We start from the raw sequence: 19,271 nt of genomic DNA on the forward strand, positions 1-19,271 counted from the left end.
AGGAAGTTGGAGGGGGGAGGCTAGACACAGGGACAATGGCTGCCATCAGTGCTGAGGCCAGAGTTTGAATGGTTCGATGAAGGGCAGCCTGACCAGAATGAATGCCCTCCAGGAATGCATTTGTGTGTTGCAACTCCCTTTCTACACCCTGGATGGCATTCAAAATGGTAGACTGCCCAACAGTGAGGGACCTGAGGAGGTCAATGGCCTCCTCACTGAGGACAGCAGAGGTGACAGGGGCAGGGCCTGAGGTGCCTGGGGCGAATGAGATGCCCACCCTCCTGGGTGAGCGCGCACGGGGCGAAGGCTGAGGGGCTGCTGGGAGGGCGGTGCTGGCTGTGGGGGTGGCGGCTGTACCTGTTGAAGTGGGGGGAACAGATGTTGGCGCCACCACAAGGGAGCTCCCATCGGAGGACGAGTCTGTGTCGCTGGTTGCAGATCCTGTGACCGCCGTGGTGCTCCCCTCACCCTCCGTCCCACTGGTGTATTCCGAGTCCGTAGTGTGGGCCTCCATGCCCATGTGGGATGTAGCTCCCTCGTGCTCTGGTGCCACTGCTCCTCCCCTGATGATGCTAATGCACACAAGAACAGGGAGACCGCAAAAAAGGGGGGAGGAAACAGAAGAAAGACAGGTTGAGTGCATGGCTTACCGCTACAGTTGGCGGACAAGACAGACACAGCAGCCCCCTGCACTATGTCGCGCTGTTGGGCTCTACAGTGCAATTCCTGGGAAATGGCCTACAAGGCTATGGACAACATCTGCACACATAGATGAGACAGGGGCATGAATAGCTGTACTTGGCACTCTACAGAGGTGGGGTGGGGGGCCACAGGGCCATGCCTTACGAAGGGGCCTAGCCTACGGAACTCGCCCTGGCCTAGGGAAACCCACAGCCCTCCTCCTCCACCCAGACCCCTCCACTGCGCGCAAAGTCAGCTGAATGAGAGTGTACTCACCCCCTTGTGTCTGCTGTGATGCCCTCAAGCGCCCATCCAACTCAGGGTAGGCCACCGCCAGGATCCGGAACATCAGGGGGGTCATGGTTCGACGGGCACCCCTCCAATGTTGGGAGGCCATCCCCAGCTGAGCCTCCGCCATCTTCTTGCTCCAGCGGCGAATGTCCCCCCATCTCTTCCGGCAGTGGGTGCTCCGTCTGTGATGGACCCCCAGGGTCCGGACGTCCTTGGCGATGGCATGCCAAATATCCTTCTTCTGGTGGGCGCTGACCTACATGAAATTTACAGGGGAAGAAGAGAAGTCATTACCAACTGCACCGTCAAACTGATTGGCCCCCATCCCTACCCTTGCCATGTGGCACATGCACCCACCGTCTTTCATGCACGCAGGACTCTGCCCCCTTCCTTCTTACAACCAGCCCTCTCCACACAGGCATAGCCCATACAACATGCTCCCTGTGTACTTACCTGTTGGTCTGGAGGACCGTAGAGTAGCGTGTACTGGGGGAGGACCCCGTCGACTAGCTTCTCCAACTCCTCCGATGTGAAGGTAGGGGCCCTTTCCCCAGACGCACGAGCCCTTGTCTCTTCCAGACCGAGGTCACAGCAGCACTTGCAGTGTAGGTCCTCTCCTGTCGAAGATCAGGTATCGAGTGATTCAACAGATAGAAAATGGCGGTCACGTCTGCGGCGGTCACGTCCGGGGCGGTGCGTACCATCACCGCCGGCGTACGTCGTCATTGGCTCCTGGAACCCATAAGGTCCAATGTTAACCAATGCAGCATTGCGCCGCGGTCTTCGACCGCCTACCGCAACGGTGTACAATGCCAGCGCAGTTACCTCACATCCCATTGTCCCGCTTTAGAGGTCAGGAAGCCGCCATTTCAGGGGCCCACATGGCCTAATTACCAACTGTGTCACACATACCTAGGCCTACTCTCAACACACATACAGGCCAGATTTTGTGTATGAATGGTGTTCTGTGTAGACTGTGGGTACATACCTCTGAGTTGTTTGACTCTGTGGACGCTGTTGTCCTTCATAGGCACCGTCCGCTGGGACATGTGAGGAGATGGCGGAATCCTCCGGTGTACCGATCGCTGGTGGACCTGTCGACAATGGAGGAAAGAAATTTGATCATCACCTACAGGTTTGATCGTGCCACAATCCAGGAACTGTGTACCCAGTTGGAGCCAGACCTGATGTCAGCAATCCGCCATCCCACAGGAATCCCCCCTCAAGTGCAGGTGCTGTCAGTGCTCCATTTCCTTGCAAGTGGGTCTTTTCAAACAACTGTGGCCATGGCATCAGGGATGTCCCAGCCTATGTTTTCCAACATATTGTCCAGAGTGTTGTCTGCCCCGCTGAAACACATGCGCAGCTACATCGTGTTCCCTCAGGTGGAGGACTTGCCTACAGTGAAAGGTGATTTCTATGCCCTTGGACATATCCCCAACATCATAAGTGCCATTGATGGGACCCATGTGGCTTTGGTCCCCCCCCCACAGGAGTGAACAGGTGTACAGGAACCACAAGAGTTATCATTCTATGAATGTACAGATGGTATGTTTGGCCGACCAGTACATCTCCCATGTGAATGCCATGTTCCCTGGCTCAGTGCATGACGCCTACATCATGCGGAATAGCAGCATCCCTTATGTGATGGGTCAACTACAGAGGCACCAGGTGTGCTTATTAGGTGACTCTGGTTACCCCAACCTGTCATGGCTACTGACCCCAGTGAGGAATCCCAGGACCAATGCAGAGGAACGCTACAATGAGGCCCATGGGCGGACTAGAGGGTGATCGAACGCACCTTCGGCCTCCTGAAGGCCAGGTTTAGGTGCCTCCATATGACAGGTGGATCCCTATTCTACTCACCAAAGAAGGTGTGCCAGATCATCGTGGCCTGCTGTATGCTTCATAACTTGGCTTTGCGACGACAGGTGCCTTTTCTGCAGGAGGATGGTCCAGATGGCGGTGTTGTGGCAGCTGTTGAGCCTGTGGACAGTGATGAGGAGGAAGCAGAGGAAGAAGACATTGACAACAGGGACTCAGTGATCCAGCAATATTTCCAGTGAAACACAGGTGAGAATGCATTCCTGCCTCCTACATGTACTTTTACACTTCTACCTCTATCCTGTCTGTCGTTTTCACACAGTGTATGGTCACTGAGTTGTCACTTTCCCTTACGGTTTCACAGATGTGGGTCCCAACGTGTGTCATCTGCTTAGATTCTTCATGGACTAGAGCTGTGTGACATAGGTATGTTGACATTACTAATTCCTGGACATTTTGTCACTATCATTGCAAATACACTATTTCAAAATCACAAACAGACTCCAGATCTTTTGGTGCTTTAAGTGTGTTTATTTACATACAAAATATTGGAGGGTGAAGTTAAATGGTGAGGGGTGATGGCGGAGGAGTGTCCATGGCACAGTCCAGTCTATTTGTCTCATAGGTGCATTGCCCCTATGGGCATGGGAAGTGGAGCTGGGGCAGTTCCAATATGGACAGGGTGACAAAGTGGGACAGTGGGTTGACAATCAGGGTGGTCTCATTTCTTGGCGGGGGTCTTGGCATCGTGCTCTGTCTTGTTCCTGGATCTCAGGGACCGCTTGCGGGGTGGTTCTCCATCTGCAGGGGGTGGGGTGCTGGTGTGGTGGTCCTGTGGCAGTGCCTCCAGTCCACTAGCGCCGGCGGAGGTGGTGGGCAGTTCATCATCCATGCTAGTGTCAGGGGCCCCTTGGAGTGCCACAGTGTCCCTCCTGGTGTTGAGTATTTCCTTAAGCACCCCTACGATGGTGCCTAGGGCAGAGCTGATGGTTCTGAGTTCCTCCCTGAACCCCAAATACTGTTCCTCCTGCATGCGCTGGGTCTCCTGAAACTTGTCCAGGACCGTTGCCATAGTCTCCTGGGAGTGGTGGTATGCTCCCATGATGGAGGTGAGGGCCTCGTGGAGAGTGGGTTCCCTTGGCCTGTCCGCCCCCTGTCACACAGCAGCCCTCCCAGTTCACCTGTGTTGCTGGGCCTCCGTCCCCTGGACCGTGTGCCCACTACCACTGCCCCCAGGTCCCTGTTGTTGTTGGGGTGGTGGGTTATCCTGGGTTCCCTGTAGTGGTGGACACAGAGCTGATTGACGTGTCCTGGGGACGGAGGTATGGGCCCACTGGGTGGGTGCTGCGCTGGTGTTACCAGAGGGGGGTAGGACTGTGGTGGCCTGTGCCTGTGTGAGGGGAACCGACTGTCCCGAGGCCCACAATGGTCCGGGCTGGTCATCTAGATCCAGTTGGACAGAGCTGCTGTCATCACTGTGGGCCTCTTCTGTGGGTGGGGTGGAGCTGTCTGGACCCTCCTGTCTGGTGACGTTGGGTAGTGGTCCTGCAGGGGTGTAAAAGCATGATTATTGCATCTGTGTGTGTCATGGTGTGCAATGGGTGGGTGAGCGTGTACCCCAGTGCTTGCATTCCTGTGTGGGGGCTTGTGTGATGCTGGTTTAGGGGGGTGTTTGGGTATGTGCAGTGGGCATGCTTTAGTGATGGGTGTCCATGCGTTGTTGTTGCATGCAGGGCTTGGTGTTGGGATGTGTGGTTTGTGATATTGGTACATTTGTGAGGAGTTGGAGTGATAGGGGAGGGGGTGAGGGTGGGGGTATGTGATAGCATGCAGGTAGGGTGGGGGATATGGTAGTTAAAGGTTTGACTTACCGGAGTCCATTACTCCACCGACTCCTGCGAGGCCCTCAGGATGCAGTATCGCCAAGACCTGCTCCTCCCATGTTGTTAGTTGTGGGTGAGGAGGTGGGGGTCCGTCGCCAGTCCACTGAACCGCCTGGTGGTGTCTTGAGGCCACGGAACGCACCTTTCCCCGTAGGTCGTTCCACCTCTTCCTGATGTCGTCCCGATTTCTTGGGTGTTGTCCCACTGCGTTGACCCTGTCGACTATTCTTCTCCATAGCTCCATCTTCCTTGCAATTGTAAACTGTAAACTGTAAACTTCGAACTTGTATAGCGCACTACTCACCCGTTAGGATCTCAAGGCGCTGTACGCATACCGCTGTGGAACCCCTCCTGGCTTTTCCCTGTGAGGTGCCCACTCCTGGCAGCCTCCAAGGTGAAGCCAGGCATCCCAGCGCTGTTGGGGCCATTGTGGAGATTAAGCAAGCTATTGCCCAGAGTTACAGAGTGGGACCCATGAATTAGATTAGGCACCGATGCAAGAATTATCAGGTCTGAGGAAATTGAGCCCAAGACCCGCCGAGGCGGGAATTGAACTCTGGTCCCGGGCCAGATTTCTGCATTAGGGTCTGCCGCTCTAACCATTGAGCCACACTTCTCCACCAATTGAGGTGTGCTGCACCTGTGCTCCAAATAGCTGTGGCTCTACCTGGACGATTTCCTCCACCATGACCATCAGCTCCTCCTCCGAGAACCTGGGGTGTCTTTGCCGTGCCATGGGTTGGTGTAGGTGATGTGTGGGGTGGTGTGTGTGGTGATAAGTGTGGTGATATGTAGTGGTGTGTGGTGTTTTGTGCGTGGAAGTTGTGTGGGTGATGGTGTTGAGTGCCTGTGGCTGCTAGTTTGTGGATGGTGGTGTCTCTCTCTGGCCTTCTCTCTGTAATAGTGGTCGTAGTGGTTTGTGGTTGATGTGGGTGTGTGTTTTATATTGTATTTGGTGTGTGGGAGTGGTGTGTGAATGTGTCTCAGGTGTGTGTATTTCGAATTGTCCAATGTGTCTGTGTTTTGTAGAAGTGTGTGTATTTTGAGTGCGGCGGTGTGTACCGCCAATGGAATACTGCGGTTGAAAGACCGCCGCGTGGATTAGTGTTTCGTGATATTGTGGGCGTATTTCTGTTGGCGTGACGGTGGAGGATTTGTTTTCACCAGTTTATCACTGACCTTTGGTGTGGCGGTCTTGTGTGGGTGTCTGAATTTTGTCGGATTTCGAGATGTGGGTCATAATAGCTGTGGCGGAATGCCGCGGTCGCGGCGGTGTGTTGGCGGTCTTCTGCATGGCGGTAAGCGGCTTTTAGCACCAATGTTGTAATGACCCCCACTATGTGGCTCCTATACCTCCTACCCCTCATTGCCTTACATAAAAACCCCTTATACATTGATTTACACACTTGTATGATTCATTGTCTCTGTAGAGTAAGTTTATGTAATATAAAGTGCCTTGACACCCTACAGTAGGAAAAATAGAGCTATAAAAGGAATTCAATTAAAAAAGTAAATTAGTAAGTGGTATGTACATCATTCGTGTAATTACTCATACAGACATACAAACCTCCTCACCCTCGACAGATTGCTGCTGTGAAAGTAAAGCAGACAAATTACTCAGGGACAAATTCAAGGTATTGCACTAATGCTGGCCCTGATCTAGCTCAATAATAGCTGCCTGTTCTTCACATTTCCTACACAGATTAAAGGAAATATGTACAGAAGAAGAGAGACGAAAATGGTGCTAAAGAGAAAAGGAGTGACGTGAGGTATGCAAATGGAGGATTTCAAAAAGATATAGGGGTGAAAGGGGCCTACAGCCCTGGCCTCACGTTGCCCACATGGCCACGACCCAGCTTCCTGCTGTACAAGTGCAGTACTTTCATTTGCACAGAGACCCAGGATTACGTGTGCATTTAATCTGAACAATAACAAAAGTACACTGTTCCTAACTCTAGGGTGAACAGTTAAAGTTTAGGAGCTAAAAACCCTCACACACCCGAAAGGGTGTCATGCTTCATCATCGGGAAGCTCCTCGTCAGACCGGCTGGTGCAATGTCTGACGGGCTCCCCTTTCGGGGGCTCTTTGCCGGAGATCTTTTTGATATGTGGTGGCTGCCGTTGATTTATGAAGGTCAGACACTCTGAATGGCAGGAGAGTGATCAAATTAAGATTGATTAGAAACCCCTGAACTTGTTCTGTTTTAATATCTATCCAGAGGGGTTACGATCAAGATTAAAAACATAATAAAGTGGGGAATGAGAATGATGCTCAACCACTTTAGAAAGCCTGGAGTACTGGGAAATTGTCACCTGTCCCCTAGGGTATGGTCAACATGTTTCGCGTAATATTGGTCGTGAAAGATCCTCTAACGCTTCATCAGGACCTACAGCAAACTAGACTTCTCCTGGCTGTGTTCAAAAGAAAACACTATCTAATTACGTGTATGAGAGATAAATAGCAGTCACTTACAGCATTTCTGTGAACTGTCTCGTAAACAAAAAGGTCGCCCCGCCCTCTGCTTTTGGGGGGCCCCTTAGGGAGTAGCACGATCCAGCCTATAGCTTTTTTATATAGGCGTCCTCAATTCGAGACACCTACCCACAGTCGTGCTCGCCCTGAAGACAGGTTGTCAGTTCACAGAAATGCTGTAAGTGACTGCTATGTGACAGGTGACAATTTCCCAGTACTCCAGGCTTTCTAAAGTGGTTGAGCATCATTCTCATTCCCCACTTTATTATGTTTTTAATCTTGATCGTAACCCCTCTGGATAGATATTAAAACAGAACAAGTTCAGGGGTTTCTAATCAATCTTAATTTGATCACTCTCCTGCCATTCAGAGTGTCTGACCTTCATAAATCAACGGCAGCCACCACATATCAAAAAGATCTCCGGCAAAGAGCCCCCGAAAGGGGAGCCCGTCAGACATTGCACCAGCCGGTCTGACGAGGAGCTTCCCGATGATGAAGCATGACACCCTTTCGGGTGTGTGAGGGTTTTTAGCTCCTAAACTTTAACTGTTCACCCTAGAGTTAGGAACAGTGTACTTTTGTTATTGATTGCACGTATTGGGAGTATGTACACTGGACCTTTAATCCTCTCGATCCCTCTTTTTGTTGACATTTAATCTGAACACCTTAAAGACCCACTGGCAGGCACAGTAAGAAACATGTACTGCTTTCAGCCTTAGGGCTCTTAATCATGCCACATACAAATGCCCACTCATAATCCGAACTCCCCCAGACACCCAGAGGAGACTCAGTTCGCAATATGTACTGTACAAGTCATATGAAAATAAAAATACAGAAACAACATCTGGGAAAAACAAATATTTATATGGGTGAAGTAAAGCATGTGAAATATAAATAGGGACTTCTTTGATGACATTGATTATCTTAGGGGTTTTCCAGTGTTCGTTGAGAAGTCAATCAATGTCTTTCCCTTTAAAGTTAACAACATGAATATAGGGATCCATTTTGAAAGCAGTTGTTGGACCTGTCACACTTAAAGTCCATTAAGGAGTTGCAAAGCCTCATGAGATTGCCCAGCAGTAATGATGAAGTTGGATGGGACCAGAAGAGTGATGACAGTGTCAGAAGAGTTGAGACAGCATCACAGTTGAAATGTTGGGGATAAGGTTTTGCCATTAATTCTGGGAAAATGTAACTTTTTCCTTTCTGTTCCAATAGCTGTTACTTCATTTAGAATGAAAACAAGCCTATCTGCATCTTGCCAAGCCTGGAAGCTTTAGTATAGTTTTTGCTGCAAAATGAAGGCAACGACACAGGTCCTATGTATCATTAATTGCCACATTATGTGCTCATGTTGAAGGACTTTGGAGTGAAGTACACGGGACTTAGATTAAGTGACTATAGCCTTTCTGGCCTTCTTAAATTTTAACTAGAAGAAATGGGACTCCTGTCGTACTGCAATGACCCTACCAGCTTGCCAAACCAGTTGTGGTGGAATTGCTTTCACCCCAGGGTGGTTTCTTTATGTGTGTATCATTGTGTGGTGTTAATCCTGCGAGATTCATTAAACATACTTGTTAAATATACTGTTTTACGAGCTACGTTACTTAAAGAGTTTCAACATTTCTGCACTTGTCCTTCATTAAAGATGAGTTATAGTCTGTTCTTGTGAAGTTCATTCATCAGTGCCAGGATCGGATTTGTGGTGATAGAAGTTCCAAATAGAAGGTCCTCCAGGAGACCAATCTTAAAAATTAGTAATTATTAATAGAATTTGGACATGATTGCAGACGTGCATAGGTGCCCATTGAAACTCCTCCCATCATACGCTTATTGAACAGAAGTTAGATTTATGGTCAGAATGTTTCAGGAAGGCTTTTTTTGCATACTTTGAAAATTGCAACTTTGGGCTGGTTTTTGGGCTGATACTACTCTATGTTGGGCTGAATTTGGGCTTGGACGTGGACAGCTTTGGGCTTGGGATGGGTCTCAAAATCTGGCAACACTGTCTATTGGCTGTTGTCACTAGGTAGTTATATGTTACGGGGTGCGTCCACGTTTATCGCTGTGAAGTGCTGCTCGCAAAGGCATGGGCGCGACAGCACTTAACAGGCAGGATATACGATACCATGCGAAGTTGTGGTCCGGACTAACTTCCTGACTGGAACTTCTCCTGCTATATTACCCCATCATGATATCATGGCGCAGGACCAAACATCGATTCCTGTGTGGGGGCCAGCTACTAAAGACCCCCACAATCACGGTCCAACATGAAACGCACCAGTTCTCCCCCAAACATAACATTCCTCCCCCAACCATGAAATAAAACATTAAAGCATAGGGCACATCATGAATATACCGTTAGGTTATTATTTTGACCAGATAAAACAAGAGGGAGAGAGAGAGAGAGAAGAAAAACAGAAACTAACATACATGCGCTAATTTCCAATACTGTACATGAGTGTCTCTGAAACTCTACTCTTGAATAAAATCTTTGAGCCAGGATGATGCTGCTGGATTTGGGTGAAAACTGTATCAGGTACTCCTAGAACGCGGACGTCTCCCGCTGCTACTGGGGCTATGCTTGGTGTCCTGGCAGTTAATTTCCAGGCCATTCAAAGGTGCTGTATCAGTTCTGGACTTTGAGGTCTCATTGTCAGCCATCAATTGCTCTTCAAAGGGTGAGGGTGCTGAGAGTTTTACCTCGGGGAGGTTAAATTCACTATCCACGGCATTGGACATTTTGGTCAGTGGAGAATCTCTTGGTCTGAGTCGATGGTCAGACGGCCGGTAACGTTTGAAGATCACCACATTCCTCGTGATTGTCTCTGCTCCTTTGGTGGCAGTGATCATTGTGCCCTTTACTCGGGTTACCTTCCATGAGTAAGGTTTGACCGGTCGAAGGAACTTGCTTCCAGGACGTTGACCTCTTATCAGAACCAAGTCTCCCACCTGCAGGTGTCGGTACCTGGTCCGTCTCCGGACTGACATTTTGTCATTCTTAGTCTTCCAGTTTTGTATAGCACGAGATGCTTTGTCTTTCAGGTCAGATGCCTGCTCAACATGGGGAATGGTATAGTTCACTGGCCGATTGAGGCACAAATCATTTGGGCTGACCCCTGTTTGTGGAGTGTGGAGTTAGCCGGTATTCCCTTAGAAATGCATATAGAGGGTACAGTCCAAATTCCTCCCTTCGGCGACGGCAATGTGAAGCATCTTATTGAGGGTTCTCATTAGACGCTCCACATTGGGTTGGGGCCACCGCAGTGTGATTTTCAGCGGACAAATACCTTTGGATTTCAAATATTCAGCAAACTCCTGACTGGAGAAAGGAGGTCCATTATCAATGTAGTAAGTTGGCTCTGTATATACTATCTGAAAGTGAGAGATAGGCCCTCATTATGACATTGGCGGTAAGTGCCGCTTACCGCCATGCTGACTGCCGCCAACATACCGCGACACCGGCGGTATACCGCTACGTGTAATATGACCCACACATAGAAATCCACCACTATACAGACACATACACAAGTCCGCCACACCAAAGGTCAGTGATGAAATGGCGGTACCAAAACCCACACCGTTAGGCCAACAGAAATACTCCCACAGCATTATGACCCACAAATCACTGCGGTAGTCATCCAAACGCGGTAAACCATTGGCGGTACATACCGCCGCACCCAAAATACACACACACATACAAAACAACACCACTTTGGTCAATACAAACTACACACACCTCACACACATACACACACCACACCCACGGACCCACACCAATATAAAACACAAACCCACATTACCCACAACCCTTTACCACTACAAACAATTTACAACAGAGAGAGAGACATGCCAGGAGCACACACAGAACCAGAGCCACAGAACACCATCACCCATACACCATCCAGACACCCCACAGCACACAACCCAACACATCACCCCACACACCCTCACATACACCACACACACTACACCCAGGACACCACAAAAACACCCCAGATTCTCTGAGGAGGAGCTAAGGGTCACAGTGGAGGAAATCATCAGGGTAGAGCCACAGCTATCCATTGCATCCATTGCTAGGAAGATGGAGCTATGGCGGAGAGTCGTGGACAGGGTCAACGTAGTAGGACAGCACCCAAGAACAAGGGATGACATCAGGAAGAGGTGGAACGACCTACGGGGGGAAGGTGCGTTCCGTGGTTGCAAGAGACCAGGGGCCAGATGTAGCAAAAAAGCAATTTGCGACTTGCAAATTGCGAGTCCCTGCGACTCGCAATTTGCAAGTCGCAAATTGCTATGCAGTACGGTGTCTCAGACACCGACTGCAACTCGCAATGGGGTCGCAATGACCCACCTCATGAATATTCATGAGGTGGGTCGCAAATTGCGGCCCCATTGCGAGTATAGGCACTCGCTAACATGGAGGCCTGCTGACGTCAGCAGACCTCCATGTTAGCGACCTGCTTTTAAATAAAGCAGTTTTTTTTTTTTGAAATGTAGCCCGTTTTCCCTAAGGGAAAACGAGCTGCATTTCAAAAAAATCCGAAACCTTTTGTTTCGGTTTTTTCAGGGCAGGGAGTGGTCCCTTGGACCAAGCAGTGGGCAAACCACCCACTTGAGAGACTGTGGCTTTGCACTCCTCAGGACATCACAGAGGGCATATAGCCCGCTCCAGGAGCAGTGACATTGTACCATCTTCCGGCTGAGGCGCCCCCCCAACCCCTTCCCCCGAGGCGCCTGTGTATTTTCGACCTGATGCCCCAGCAGTGTTCTCTCTGTATTGAGGCAGGAGTCAAGTGGGGCCTTGGCCTATGTGATATGACCCTGTAGCCCACGAACATTTTGGACTGGGCAGTGTCCCTCCATTTGTATATATTGTAGATACTGTTTTGTGCTTTGAGGACGTATTTCTCTGAATTTATATTATTACACTGACTTTACTCACTTCCTATTGTCCTTGCGTTATTCCTGAGGGGTACGGGGTGGATATGTAATGTTGTTGCATCTGTTTGTGTGTATGGTGTTGGGGGTGGGGGTGTTGCGTGTGTGTGTCACTCTCTTTTTCCTCCCACCCTCCCTTGTGTGCTAGGTGCGGTACTCACCGTGGTCATCTTTGCCGCCGTTCGTGTTCCTGGTGTAGGAAGAGGTATACCAGCATGGGTAACACCTGTAGTTCGGGCTCCATGGCGTCGTGGTTCTTCCTTGAGTGTCCAGAGGTGAGTCTCACAGAAAATTAATACGCTGGAGGCAGTATTTACCCATACGGGACCTCAGGATCAACATAGAATATTAATGACGTGCTTGCCTTTCGGGATGGTCCCTACAGTAGAAAACTGTAATACCTGGGGCACGGTATTTGACGCGCTCCCCACAACCGCACACGGTACACCGACACTTGCCAATTTACCGGAAGTGCTGAAACAAATTCAAGATGAATATGGGGCTGCCCTGGCCCTAGATTTGGGGATGCAATTGATGGGCAATTTTGTCACAGTGTCCTCAATCATTTTAAGTAACCTTAAAGGGGAAGCAGTCGCACTTGCAGTGCGCATGCGGCTTCGTGACAAGCAACAAGATCAAGAACGAGAGCTGCCTAAAATAATAGCAGAGACCTATTCAAGTATCGGTCGAGATAGTCTAGGGGCCAGACCACAAAAACCTAAATTTCAGGGTAAATCAAATAAAGATAATCCCAAACAAACACCTGAGGGTAATAAGAAACGCTGGGATAAAAAGCAACAAATGCCTAAAAAAGAAAGGGGTGAATCTCTGCATACGGAGACCCCACAGAATAGGTATAATCTCAGAAATAGCGATAATATCAAAACGCCTGATAGATATCAATATACTGATACACGCCAATCTCGTTCCTTTCAGGACTCATCGGAAAAGAGAAATGAGAGAGGTGGGCGATCAGAGTGAAGAACAGAGTACGTGAAACCGAGACAGGAATCACAACGCTCTTCGGAGGTTTCTGTTAAAAAAGAAGAGAAACCCGCCCAACAAAAACAACAATTTAAAAAGAAAAAAGTGGCAGCAGTCGCAGTCCAACATGCCACACAGGAAGAGGGCCCTCTTGAAGAACTGGAATTGTGCTCTAGCCTTGCTAGACAGCGCAGCAGAGGTCACAATAGTTCGCCAGAATCTTCTAGAGCATCTGGAGGTGAAAGCAACTGATGACTTTATACAAGTAGAAACAGCTGACATGCATGTCTCCAAGCCTGATAGAGTGTACAAAGTAACTCTACAATTAGAAGGAGACATTGAACGCACAATAGACGCAATCTTTTGCGATCGCATAGTAAAAGTGTATGATGTCTTGTTGGCCAAACAAGATTGGCCGCCTGACTTTGTCCGTACCTGCCCATATGGAGAAGATGTCATTTAGCCTTCCTTCTGGCCCCTTGTTCCAGAGGAACTCGCTGAATCCTATTCCATTGAATGCGCTCTTGCACAAGCACCTGCATTATACATAAATCACATAGGATGGGATAAAGAATCCCCCTACCATGTAATTCCAATTAAAAGTGAACCTCAGCCACAACCGCAGTATCCTATAAAACATGAAGCAAAAGCACCAGTGAGAGAAATACTCACGCAATTAGAGTACCAGGGTGTGATTGAACCCTGTGTCTCACCAATGAATAACCCATTATTCCCAGTAGCTAAACCAGACCATTCATACAGAATAGTCTTAGACTACAGACATTTAAACAGTCATATACGTACCTATGCTATCCAAAATTCGCATAGCACTGCACTAATGAGCAACATAGTGCGTAAAAAATACAAAACAACACTAGACATTTCCAATGGTTTTTTTTGCCAGAATATAGCACCTGAAAGTAGAGACTTAACAAGCTTTAGCGCACTTGGCTCTCAGAAAAAATTCTGTCATTTACCTCAGGGGTATAAGAACAGCACAGGACTATTCGCGGTTAGTGTCACTGCTATTTTGCACAAGATCGACCCTGAAGCATTGTCCTATGTAGATGATATATATCTCACGGATGATGAGCTACTACAACATTTAAGATGGGTAGCCCGCATTGTTGTAGGGTTTGCCGAATTTGCCTACAAATTTAACTAAAAAAAAACATAAATAGCCTTCCTCAGTGTCCTGTTTCTGGGATATGAGCTGTCAAGTGAAGGGAAGAGCCTAGCACCACAATTACAACCACCGAATATGATTAAAAAACTCCAATCATTATTGGGTTTCTTAAATTTTGGCAGAACCTACAGACCAGACCTTTATATGACCTAATACGTCCCGATTTTTCAAGTAAATTCTGGACAATTGAACATCCACGTATTCTTAGAGAATTGCAGACAGACATGCTTGCAGCACAACATTTACACACAAGGGACAACAAAACACATTTGGTCATCAGAGTAATAGCTGGGGCCATCGGTTTCACCTATGCAACATTTAATGAAGGTGAGACAGTCCCGATTGCAAACAAATCACATTTGTATTCAGCAGCTGTACAACGCTTTGCTCCCACAGAGAAAATTCTCACTGCTGTACAGATGTCATTAAAGAAAGACCTCTTGCCCAAGTAAAAAGCATTATTGTTGTTTCTCCAATTCCAGCGCTAGAGGCTGTTACAAAAGCTAGCATTCCAAATGCAAAAGCACTACATCCACTTTGGATACAATGGGCTACGTCTCTGACAGCCACTGATGTAGACTACATTTTCGACCCAAAGCTACAAACTCAGGAATTCCTACAATATGAAGTAGAATATCCAGTTCCAACAAAATACTTTGCCTATTGATCAGTATCATAGAGTCATGTACACCGATGGCTCTGCACAACCTGCAATTGGAACTAAACATCAATATTCTGCTGCTTGCGCAGTTGTAAGTGGCTATATGAAAGGGGATACATTTTGTCCTCTACATACCTTTACACAGACCCTAGGGGATTGTACAGCCCAATTGGCTGAGTTAAAAGCTCTGCTGATGGCACTAGAACACACGGATCCGGCACAGCCTACGCTGATTGTTTGTGATTCATATTACTGTGTCCAGTCCTTTCATGAATACCTGCATTATTGGCACCAGAATGGGTTCAGAGACTCCAAAGGCAACACCATTAAACACAGACTACTGAGGGGGAAAGTAGCTGACCTGAAAGAGACGCTACCGAATGTCCATGTTGTACATACACTTGGACACCAGCGCGTTGGAATACATGTTACTGGAAACACATTGGCTGATGAAGCCGCAAAGTCAGCAGTGGCAGTAGCCACTGTAGCTGCAGTAACTCACTTGAGTTCAAAACCAGACGCAGACATTTGGGCAGCCATGAAAGCCATGGCTGATGGTACGCCCCATCCTAAAAGATTTCCTAACAAATATCATTATCATATGGGAAGTATGCTGAATGCTGAAGTTAAGCTACCAGGCGTAGGTGTACGAGACATCCTTAACAAAGATATAAGACCACAATTGATTAAAGCAGCACATGAATGGGTAGCATCTGCACATGTTGGTGTGGCAGCTCCAATTTCAATCTTACAGGCCCGTTATTGGTGGCCAGGTCTCTACAAAGAGACTAAGCAGTATGTCCTTTGTTGTGACAACTGTCAACAAATCAAAGTTTCCACTGCCAAACGCCCGCCGCAGACAGCCTTTTTAATTTCAAACAAACCGCTACAATGTGTGTATTTGGACCACTGTGGTCCCCTAACACCTGATAGTGCATACAAATATATATTAGTCGCTGTTGATTCATGCTCCAGATTTGTATGGGTGTGGCCGCAACGCTCGACTGAGGCTCGGACTGGTATTAAAGATTTGTGAGTCTTTATTGGTACATATGTAGTTGCGGCCTTCCATTTGGACCAGGGCCCTGCTTTTGCCTCAAGGGCATTCAGGGACACCATGGCTTCGTTGGGGGTCCAACTCCAGTACTCGTCTCCATTTCATCCCAAGGGAAATAGTGTAGTGGAGCGATTAAACCGTGATTGAAAGCAATCCTTAACAGCCAGAGTCTTAGGTACGGTCGTAGTTAGCTTAATCACCTGTATGGAGTCCAGCGAGCACTAAATAACCTGCCTAGAAGGTCCCTGGGGGGTCGTACTTCATATGAGTGCCTGTTTGGAACTCAAATGTATGTTCAGGATCTTGATGGTCCTGGCATGGAGGCAGCAGAAACACCTTTTGACATAAATGAACGTGTCACTGTCTTACAGAAATTGCGAAAGTTCAGTGATGATAATTCTTCCAAAAGTGCCGCCTCCACAGGAATTAAGGATGTGCCAGTAACATCTACCGGCTGGATTCCCAGAGTTGGGGATCTTGTACGTGAAAAAGTCACAGTGAAAAAGGAATTTGGTCCTTCTTATCGAGCACCAGTCCCTGTACTAGGGATACACGGTATGGTGCCAAAGAAAATAGTTTTGTCTCTATTGACAATGTCAAATTACACCATGTGGCCGATCCTGCACAGCCGACCTAGAGGAACATCCAGTAGTTCCCGAATCCCTCTCACTACTCGCGAAGAAGTTCCACTACAAGTTGTTTATACCAACACCGACACCTCTCCGAGCTTGGGGAGGGTGGAAGATGATCTTGCATTAGTTCCACTAACGTCAACTAACTTAGAAACATTTGACCAAGTCAATTCGACTTCAAGGCAAACGGATGGTGCAGTCTATAGTGGGGTGGGGTTGGGCGTTTTTGGTTTTGGGGAGGGGGTCAGGGGGTTTTAGGTTTTGGGGTGGGGTTGGGGGGGTGGGGCGTTTTTGGTTTTGTGGAGGGGGTGGGGGTCAGGGGGTTTTAGGTTTTGGGGTGGGGTTGGGGGGGTGGGGCGTTTTTGGTTTTGGGGAGGGGGTGGGGGTCAGGGGGTTTTAGGTTTTGGGGTGGGGTTGGGCGGGTGGGGCGTTTTTGGTTTTGGGGAGGGGGTGCGGGGTCAGGGGTTTTAGGTTTTGGGGTGGGGTTGGGGGGTGGGGCGTTTTTGGTTTTGGGGAGGGGGTGGGGGTCAGGGGGTTTTAGGTTTTGGGGTGGGGTTGGGGGGGTGGGGCGTTTTTGGTTTTGGGGAGGGGGTGGGGGGTCAGGGGATTTTAGGTTTTGGGGTGGGGTTGGGGGGGTGGGGCGTTTTTGATTTTGGGGAGGGGGTGGGGGGTCAGGGGGTTTTAGGTTTTGGGGTGGGGTTGGGGGGTGGGGCGTTTTTGGTTTTGGGGAGGGAGGGGTAATGCTTTTATCAGGAATGCCTTTACAACGAAAATCGTTGTTAAGGCATTCGTGGTAAAATCATTAGTAGTAGCAACGAGGTCGGTGTTCCGACCTCGTTGATAAGGCACTAGTTGTTTAGGAAATCGGTGTTCCGTCGTACAACCTTCTCAGACTCATTCACCTCTTCGACAGCTGATTTGTCAAGTGCACGTAAGCTAACAAACTGGCTTAAAGAAACGTATTTCATTTTTCCATGGAACTATCTATGGCTTTTTCTGACTGTCCTAGCCTTTCTACTTGGAGTTGGTTTTGTTATTACCTTTTTCTTATTAATACATGGTCATTTTCTTCCTGAAAGATCAACAGTTGCACAGGTGGAGGAGGCTTTGAAACCACATTTTTCGTCACACAAAGTCCAAAGAGATTTATCCTTTGTGAACATTTCCGCAGTGCCAATTCCTGATGGGATTGTTTAGGACAAAGTAATGTTTGATATATATGGACCCACGGAAATTATTCAAATACCGTATGTGTTCAAATTATGAATGAATGATATAGTGATACCAGGCATTGTATCTGATGATTAGGATGTGAAAACAGTTGATTCTATGATGACAGAATTGCAATATTGTACTGTCTTTGAAAACAAAGATGTTTACCAATTCAAAGAAAATGATGGTGATATGTTTTACTATAATTCTTATGGGCACCACTTTATACATAGAGCGAGCAGTACCAAAATGGTATTTAATTGCACGCAATGGGAACATTGTCCAACTCCACTGCAAGGGAGTTCTAAAACATATTCTGAAAAGTTTGCATATTTTTCTGGGCACAACCAAAAGAATGCTGAGTCATATTACTTTAAGGTACCACCTACTAAGGATATACACATGTTATTGACCAATACGAAATGTATATATTCGGAATTCTTTGTTTCCCTGCTATCGATAGAAGGCTATGTATATTGGTCCAAATCAATTGATCTGAAAAGTGTCTAGGGAATAAAAAATTGGCAAATTAAGGGAAAAGAAACATTGTTTAGAGCATGTCTTATTCCTGTTCAAATGATCTTCTTAAATGAAACAGTGCAACAAACAAGTTGTTTAGGCTTAGCAACAATCAGGGAATTAAACATGCCCAGTATACCTGCCCCTGCAAAATTTTACAAATGGCAAAAATACACGAATGCAACTAAAGATGAGATCGATGAGTGGGTCCAGAATGGTACGTTTAATGCTTCACTGACACGTCCAGGTGGGTGGTTATTGTGGCCAATAGATACCAATGGCTATCATCAACGTTTTATTAACTCCTCGGGGGTTTTAGGACGAGTAGGCCAGACCCTCACTATATATCTCCAGAGCATGCAGATATCATTACAACATATAGTGTAGGAAAATTATGCCAACAATGGTTAAAATCATCCTCACTGAACGCGGTTAGAGACCACCTCAATCTCCTTTCTAACTCCACTGACTTACAAGATTTCTTTTCAGGCCCCAGAACTCCACTTATGAAGTGTTTCTTAAATGCAGAATACAGTGAAATATGGAACCTTTCCCAACAAGATGCTGCTGCCCGGTTAAGGCAAATAGATCAGGAAAATCTAAAAAAGGCATTAGCTGTTGTGGATAATGGGATTAACACCTTGTCGGACCGGATATATACAATTAACAACATTTTTTCTTCTGCTATAGATATTATACAATCTGATATGTATTCTTTATACCATGGACAGAGTCAGATCGGGTCCATTATGCAGTTTGGTTGGACGCTTCAAACATTGAAGGCGGGTCGCGTTCCATGGCAGCACGTCAGTGCAAGGGAGATATTTTCTTCTTTTAATCTAACACGACAACAACAACTAATGGCTAAGAAAGAAGCGACTTATGTCATGCTTAACATTGAGAAATTAGAAAAGTTGCCTTTTACCG

The sequence above is a fragment of the Pleurodeles waltl genome, chromosome 10, assembly GCF_031143425.1.
Source record: "Pleurodeles waltl isolate 20211129_DDA chromosome 10, aPleWal1.hap1.20221129, whole genome shotgun sequence".
NCBI classification, from domain to species: domain Eukaryota; kingdom Metazoa; phylum Chordata; class Amphibia; order Caudata; family Salamandridae; genus Pleurodeles; species Pleurodeles waltl.